This window comes from Gossypium arboreum, chromosome 11 (genome assembly GCF_025698485.1).
Source record: "Gossypium arboreum isolate Shixiya-1 chromosome 11, ASM2569848v2, whole genome shotgun sequence".
NCBI classification, from domain to species: domain Eukaryota; kingdom Viridiplantae; phylum Streptophyta; class Magnoliopsida; order Malvales; family Malvaceae; genus Gossypium; species Gossypium arboreum.
The window spans coordinates 57,639,843-57,649,014 of NC_069080.1; positions in this window are offsets into that span (position 1 = coordinate 57,639,843).

A 9,172-nucleotide genomic window follows, 5' to 3' on the forward strand; every position below is an offset into this window, starting at 1 on the left:
TGGGACATAGATAGACTTGTCATGTCACACATACGACTTAAATAGTTCTGGGCCACGTTAGGCTTAGATGGGCCATTTGGGCCCAATGGGCTCGTGGGTCCCACACGAATTAAATCTGTAATTTGTGATAATTATTGGATTGGGCTATGTAGGTCACATAGCTGTATCTAAATTTGGGCTAAATGGGTCACACGAGGGTGTGGGCCCACTTCGGCCGAGTTATGGGCCTTGGGCCCATTTACACTGTTTGATCATTTAGGTTATCTGTATCGCTGAGGCGACTGTAGACCTTCGGAGAGGTCATTATCTGAGCTGAGACCCCAATATTGGTAAAATTATCAAAATATCCTTTTAGTGTAAAATGACCGTAATGCCCCTATAGGGTAAAATGACCATAATACCCCTTTTTGGTAGAATGACAATTATGCCCTTATGTTCCGTATGACTGATGTGCCTATGATTATGACTTTGCATACACGTATTATTTATAACATGACATACTGCATGGGGTTGGGTTATTATCGACGGAGGAAGTGTACGGCTAGTAGTCGTTCTGTACAAGGCTTTTAGCCTTTCTGCGATACTTATGGCTTATAGCCATTCTGTTAACTGGCAGTGTTGTTGTGATATTTACGGCCTTTATTCATTCTGTCTACGGCATTGAGCCGTTCTGTTGACTTAGTGCAGCAATCGGTGTTAAGCTTGGTGTATTGGCTAGGTGGGTCGATTTTATCCCCACATAGTGTGTTGGTTGCTACGGGTGGTGCATTGGTTGGACTGGCCTGGATATTTGTCTGTATATCTGCATCTAATATTGATTCTGTATTGGGCTGAGGCCCACCTGATTCTGTTAAAGGGCTAGGCCAAATTGTTACTGATTTTGAGAATAGGCTAGGCCCAATTGATTCTGATGAGGGCTGAGACCCAAGTGAAATTGTACTGGGCTTAGGCCCATACACATTGTTCTACTACTGTAATGGGTTCTGGATCAGATTGATTCTGAATTCTGTCTGTTTACTAACCGTTGTAATTTAGAAGGGGATTACACACTGAGTTTTTGCAAACTCACCCTTTCTGTCTAACTGTATAGGTAATACCCAGACTTAGACAATTTAGAGCCGCAAGGGACTCGGAGGTGGCCACACAATTGTAGTGGATCTACAACTTGACTTTATTTATTTTAAACTTCATATTGGGTTTTGGATTATGTAATAAGGCCATAGTGGGTTTAAGTTTTAACTGGGCTTTTGATTTCTTATATTAAACTGCTAGTTTGGGAAAACTCGAGTTTTCAAAATATTCACGATTTTCAAAATGCTTCCGTGATTTAAGTTGAATTAATATTCCAAAGGCAAATATTTTGGCAAACGTTTGTAACGAGCTGATTTGCTAATCCCGTACAAAAGATTTTAATTGTAGAAATGAACTTTTAACGACAACTGAATTTTTGAATGACGCTTTGATGTGACACGCCAGATTCAGCCATAACGTCTAGGCTGGGTTTGGGGTGTTATAGATATGTTTTAGATTAACATGTTTTGTATTGGAATTTTTGATGATTTTGAGTAATTAAGACTAAATTGAAAAAATAATAATTTGAGGGACTAAAATGTAAAATAAATGAAATATATGGACTGGTATGAACACTAGGAACATTCAGCCAAACATGGGTATCTTGAGATTTTGCATATTTTGTGTTTTGCGCAATAGGGACTAAATTGTAAAAAGTGTAAATGTTAGGGGTAAAATGGTAATTTGCCCATTTATGTGTATTTGGACTAAATTGAATGAAAATATGTTTGAATGATCTCAATTTGAATATGTTTAGATCAAGAACCAAAGAAATCAAATTTGGATCGGGGGAAAGCGAAAGTTATCGACTAGCTGCACTATTTCGTTTTGTATCATCCGAGGTAAGTTTATAAGCAAATAGAAGTGTTAAATTGTAGTTAAATGTTAAATATACATGCTGGTTTGAAATGTATGAATTTATACATGCTATGGCCGAATATGAATAAGCTTGGTTACTACATTTTCGAATTCGTTTCGATCGAGTTATGACATCTGAAAGCCCCGTATGAACCTTAGAAATAGTTAGGATACATATGTCATGACATAGGAATCCGATATATGTGTGAGAGTAAGACCATGGCATCGATATGTGATTCCGATATATGTGTGCGAGTAAGACCCTGTCTGGGACAGTGGCATCGATTTGTGATTACATGTAAGACCACATCTAGGATGTTGGCATTGTACGATATATATATGTGATTATCCGAGTTTCTTATCCAATTTTGAATGGTTCATCGAGCATAGATTAGTTGTGATCGAATATGTAAAACGAGCTAAATGGCCAGGTATGAATTAGTTTGTTATTACCTAAAATAAGGTAAGTGTAATCAACCTTGAAACTGTTATTGAAATGAGCCTTAAAATTTTGCCTGTGTGATTATGTGTATTCGGTTATATAATTTATATATGCATATGGAATTATATTGTGACTCATGAGTTTGTGTGTTTACGTGTATGTGAACTAGGTTGATAATATTTATTTGGCTTTGGAAATTAAATGGTAATATGTTAAACTGGTGATATGAGCATTTCGTCACGGTGAATTTTATGAATGAATATTTATATTTATAATGTGAACTTTATATGTTGGAATGTGAATGTGTTTATATGATATACTTTAGCCTAATTTTATTAAATTGATGGTATTATTAAATTACTCTTTTGCTTATGACTTACTAAGCTATAAAAAGCTTACTCTAGGTATATTTGTATCTATGTTTATAGATCTTGGAGTCAAGCTACGAGCTCGAGGACTGTCAGCAAAGTTCATCACACTATCAGCTATTTCGGTACCTTTATAAGCTAAACTCGGATTATGGCATGTATAGGCTGAACTATGCTCGAGATGTTGAATTTTGGTCGTGTATAATTAGTAATGATATTCGGTTATGAGATGGGGGAAGTGAATATTATTTTTGAACTATCTATGGTTCGGCATTTTTTATTATGCATGTAACGAAGTGGTTGGATGTATTATTTGAATTATATGTTTTCAAGATAAAATGATTTAAAATATAGAGATTAGGAGTTTAGCTGTAGTTTATGTTCATTGACAAGTATCAAATATATATATATTAGTCATATGTATTTGGTTACCTTGGTAAAACATTTATTAAAATCATAAAGGTTAGTTTCATAAATGAACTATTATTATAGTGATAGCATGCATAATTGTTCAAGATAATTACGTGACTTATGTGGTTGTTTTTGAGTTTAATATTCGGTATTAAATGAATTAGCTACTTCGTAAATAATTATTAAGATATTTGTTTGTATAATGTATTGACATGTTATTTTAAGTATAAAGTTTAATTGATATTAGACATTTAAATGATGTTTGATTTGAGTTGTGTAATGATATCATTAGTTAATATGGAAAGTCAATGTATATTCATGTATTATATTAAATGAATAATTATTTTAGTTTATATAATATCTTTGTTAAAGCCCAAAATGCTATAATATTCAAATATTATAATTCATATTAATGCATGTGAATAATTTGACTATATGTATATGTATGATATTAAATGCTTCAAATTTAAGCGTTGTATTTGTTCATGAAATTAATTTTGACTAATTTATGAGACTCGTTCATGTGTATATATTAATGATTGGAATTGTGCTTATGATTGGTAATGCCTCATAACCTTAATCTAGTGATGGATACGGTCTGAAGATCCGATTCATCAAATCCATGAAAATAGCAGGTGCATTAGTAACTCCGAATGGCATAACCAGAAACTCATAGTGTCCGTACCTCGTTCAGAAAGCAGTCTTAGGCACATCGAAGTCTTTAACTCGCAACTGATAGTAGCCCGATCTCAAATCTATCTTTGAAAACACTGTAGCCCCTTTCAGTTGGTCAAACAGATCGTCAATCTGTGGCAATGGATACTTATTCTTTATAGTCACCTTATTAAGTTGTCCATCGCCGGATTAGGGTTATGAGGCATTACTGATCATATTAATATTTGAATAGTTATTTTGGTTTATATCATATCTTTGTTAAAGCCCAAAAATGCTATAATATTCGAATATTATAATTCATATTAATGTATGTGAATAATTTGACTATATGTATATGTATGATATGAAATACTTCAAATTTAAGCGTTGTATTTGTTCATGAAATTAATTTTGATTGATTTTTGAGACTCGTTCATGTGTATATATTAATGATTGGAATTGTGCTTATGATCAGTAATGCCTCATAACCCTAATCTAGCGATGGATACGGTCTGAAGATCCGATTCATCAAATCCATGAAAATAGCAGGTGTATTAGTAAGTCCGAATGGCATAACCAGAAACTCATAGTGTCTGTGCCTCATTCGGAAAGCAATTTAGGCACATCGAAGTCTTTAACTCGCAACTGATAGTAGCCCGATCTCAAATCTATCTTTGAAAACACTGTAGCGCTTTTTAGTTGGTCAAATAGATCGTCAATCCGTGGAAACGGATACTTCTTCTTCTTCTTCTTCTTCTTCTTCTTCTTCTTCTTCTTCTTCTTCTTCTTCTTCTTCTAGGTTTTTTTTATTTTCATTTCTTTAGTTGTAGATTTTATATCTCCCAACAACTTTTCTTCTTGTTTTAGTTGTTCTTAGTGTTAGTTATATTAGTTATCACTATAGCTTAAGTTTATTTGCACATTTAGTTCATGTACCTTGGTTGTAAGACATTTTTAGATTTAGTTTAATGTATTTCAGTTTCTTTTACTTTGTACTTGTTAAAGTTTGCTCATTTTGTGTTTATTTTTTTAGATTTTCTTGTCGAATGCTTTCCTTTACATGCCTTTTAGATTTTATTACATAAAAATATCAACTTTTATATTTTTCTTAAGCTTTACTTTAATAGCTTCTTTACTTTTCATTTCCATGGTTGTTAGTTTTATTTCCAGCATTAGTAGCTAAACCTTTAAGGGGGTTGATTGATGGAGAGGTGGTGAGCTGATTTTCGAATAAATGATCAAATCGTAATAAATTGGACTAATTTGAATGAACTTAAAAACTTAGGATTGATGATCCTAAGGGAACATTAAGGCAAGTGAGACCAATAGGAGATCTTGTTGGGCACCAATTCATTAGTCCCAAATTAACCGCTGAAATCGAGAGATAATCCAAATTAATTTGTCTAACTTAGTAAAGTGGAGACAGAGAGGTAAAATGGAGTCATTTTGGAAGTTCAAGCAATTTGAGTCCCTAATTCAAGTATTAGTAAGCCAAATCAATGTCAACGAACCACCGATTTTTATTTTATAGTTAATTTCGTAACTTTACATGTTTTACAATTTAGTCATTGCTAGTTAGGTAGTAAAGTAGATTTATTTCTCTTAATTTTATGATTTTTCATACTACAACTTTTTGCGATTAGTTGGTTAGACTCTTTATTTTACACGCACATTATTTATAAATTATTCAATCCACGATTCATGGGTTTGATCCTTGGAATACTCTAGTGTTCCATTGTAACACTACAAATATTACAGTTGACATGTCACACTTGTAGTAAAGTTGTGATTTTTATATCTTATTTTAATTTTCGATTGTTGATCCATTGTACCTCTCTCCTTCAATTATCGAGGGGGAGAGAGAGAGAGGAGCAGTCAGTAATTTACTTATATAATTAGTTGTGCATTACAAAATCCATATCACATATCATTTCCAAATGGAAATTCTTATACACATATGCATAATGGATTTCCATATTTTCATTTTAAGAATCACTTATTGTTACTCATCAATCAAGAACCACTCTGTACACTTTCACTAGTTCACTTATCACTTAGGTAAGACAAATCACCAATTCATGTTTATACATTTATAAGTACTTTAGCCATAAGTTTGTTAAATTCTCATGCATCACTTGCACATTTAATAATTTTTTACACTTAATTTTTAATATCAATATCCAATTTGAACTTTCTTGAAATTCATTTTTTTTCATTACTTTACTTTTCAATTATTACCACTATTAACTTTGTTGTATCGCTTTAGTATATCTTATTAAATTATGGAAATAATCACATTTTGTCATTAAACAACACTTTTCTCTATACCATGACATTAAAATTATCTCATGACACTTGTTAACTTATTTTATGCAATTGTAGTCAAAGTTTATTATTACCAAAATTTTTTTATTACTAAATAAGAAAACATTTCAAGCCATGGTTTGCAAAATTGTAGCTTGGGGATGTGATACTAGTCGTAAGGCCCAAAACCAGGCTCATGAATGTGATGAGCTCAAATTTCCTCAAGGCCCAATAACAAGGTCGAAGCCAAGCAAATTCGAGCAAGATTGAACGAGACCATCCAAAATTTCGTTACCAAGGCCCTAGATGCACACACGACCAAAAAAGAAAATCAAGATTCCCTTTCTTGTTTTCAAGAAAATTAAAAACCGAATTTTGGTTCAATTTTGTTGTTTCAAACAATTTCAAGAATCAAGAAAATCAAAATTTCAAATCTTGGAAATCTTGGTCCAAGAAATCGATTCTCGCAGCCAAGGCTCATTGGATTTCATGTACATGCTTGAACGAGCTAATTTCGAGAGCAAACGGATCACAAGACAAAGTTCTTGAAAAAATTGGCCCATTAAGATGTCTACAAGCCCATCCTGAAGTTCGGAAAGTAATTTAATTGAATATTAGGCAAAATTATTAAAGTGCCCAAATTGTAAAATATCTAAACTATAGGTCCAATTTTATTTTAATAGGTGGATTATCATGTTAGAATTCAACCCAAGGAACCCACTTAATTCCTTTGGCCGAATTCCCATTAAAAGTCCACACATAGAATTTTTTTTTTATTTGATGAGTTGTCATGATAGTTATTCCATCATGGTTAGAAAAACTTATTTTGGGGGCATATAAGTAGCATGGTCGTCCACCCTTATAGAAAAACAATTGATTTTTGTTAATAATAATTCTTTTTGAGTTTTTCTTCAAGAATTACTCTTAAGTGCCTTTTAGAAGCTGTTTGAACAATCTTTTAGGTTGCGGGAATGATCTTCAAGCCTTTTGTTGCCAAGATCTCTTTCTTGGAGGGGGAATTAGAGTCATTGAAAGGAGTTGTGGATTCTTAATGTTTCCAAGGCTTTTTAAGACGTCATCTTCTCTATTTTATCTTTAATTGGTCATTTATTGATTTTTGTTCTAGGTTGAAATTGCTTCAAGGGAGACGTTCTCCTATTTTGTTCCATCAAGAAACACCCCAACATTAGGAGTTTCAATCCTTTCTTGTTGTTTCAAATATTCTTGCACAAAACAGTTAGCTTTTGTCTTTAAAATCACTTCTAACAAATATATTTTTATTTTTTTCTTGAGTCCAATGATGGTTTATTTCCATCCAAAAAACCCTAATTCACTCTCTATTGGACTTCTTACCAGCTGATTCATCTTTCTTTTGTTTTAATTTCGTTTGATTCTCCTTTGTGACAATTAATCTATTTTCGTTGTTTATCGTTTCCATTTACATTTGTTTAGAGATCTAGAATACATCTGCAAGTTAAACAAGCCACAATCCTGTTCCGCAAGCGTACCTTATTAGGATGAATAGCTGATTGAAAATCAATTTTCATCGATATGCCTTTTGAGTTCATCATCATCATGAACCAATAATTGTAAATGCGGCAGAGGAAACTGGCTGTAATAGGCCCATTTCGCCCGAGCCCGTTAACAGAGAATAAACCAAAAATAAATTAAAATAAAAATAAAAAGTCCAAACTTTAACAGTCCATTTACATTCAAATTTCAAAACTCATTAACCCCAAATTATAATAGCCTAGTACAAAACCCAACACCCAATAAAAGCCCAAAATAAACCTTTGGCCCAAACAAAATTAACCTAAAAGGCCCAATGTCTAAATTCTTTCGAAACCCTAAGGGTTTCTGCAGTCTTCATCTTGCATAGCACCACAAAGAAATTTCCAAACAAAGGAAAATTCGGAAGCCTTCACACACCTCACGAGCGGCCTCGCAATGTCAATAGCACCGCGCCATACACACCTGCAACGGATTAACAACTACAGCAATTGACAGCAAGGATAACAGAAAATCCAAGGCCATTTTATTTTCTTTTATTTTTATTTATTCCTCTTTATTCGGCTATAAAAAGCCAGAGGAATGATGTAAAAGCGATCTTCTTCTTTTTCCAGAAATACACATGCATACCAAAATAAAAAAAGGGTTACTGAAATTAAAAGGTGATTGAAAGTTCTTGAGATTCTTGATTTTGTTTTCGATTTATTCTTTTGTTTTTTTTAGTTTATTTTTCGCATTCAAAACCGAAAGAAAGAAATAAAAGAAGAAAAGACTTACCGTGTGAAGAGGCCATGGCTTTCCTCTCTTTGTTTTGTTGAAATCGAATCAAAGGAGATGCCAAGGCTGAAAGGCTCTTCCAAAATGGAGAGCATTATGTGAAGATGAAACGGCAGATAGAAGAGGGAATAGGTCTTTGGGGTTTTTTTTATATATATACATATTTTAATTGGCATTTAAATGGTTGCATATTGGATTTTAGTTTTTTAGAATTGATTGTATGCAGAATTCAAAACGGTGCCATGAGCTGGATCCACACTTTGGCGCTTCAGATGGTTAATTTGCGCATATAGTCCTTTTCTTTCGCACTGACTTTTTGATTAGTCCTTATTCACATTTTATTTGTTTTAAATTTCTCCTTAGAATTTGCCTAGCATTTCAGTTTAGCCCGGATTTAAACATTGTGCTTTGAGACTCGGTATATTTCCAGTTTCGATCCCTGCACATTCTTGCACATTATTTTAATTGAGTTTCTTTATTTCTGTGTAATTCATCATTATTTTTTTAAAAAAAAATCCGCTTAGTATTCATTTTTTTAATTCTTATTTATTTATTTTTGAGCTACTTTGATAAAAAATTTTAAATCATTATTGTAAAGTTTTTATATCAAATTATTTTAACATTTGTACAATATTTCTTTATGTATTTGTACATGTATTATTTTATTGAGATTTTAATTTATAATGCTTATTTTTAAAATTCATTTATTTTTTAGTTTGATCTATTTTAATATTTTTTTTACTTTTTCTGTGTTTTATTTGTAATTAGGTTGTAGTTT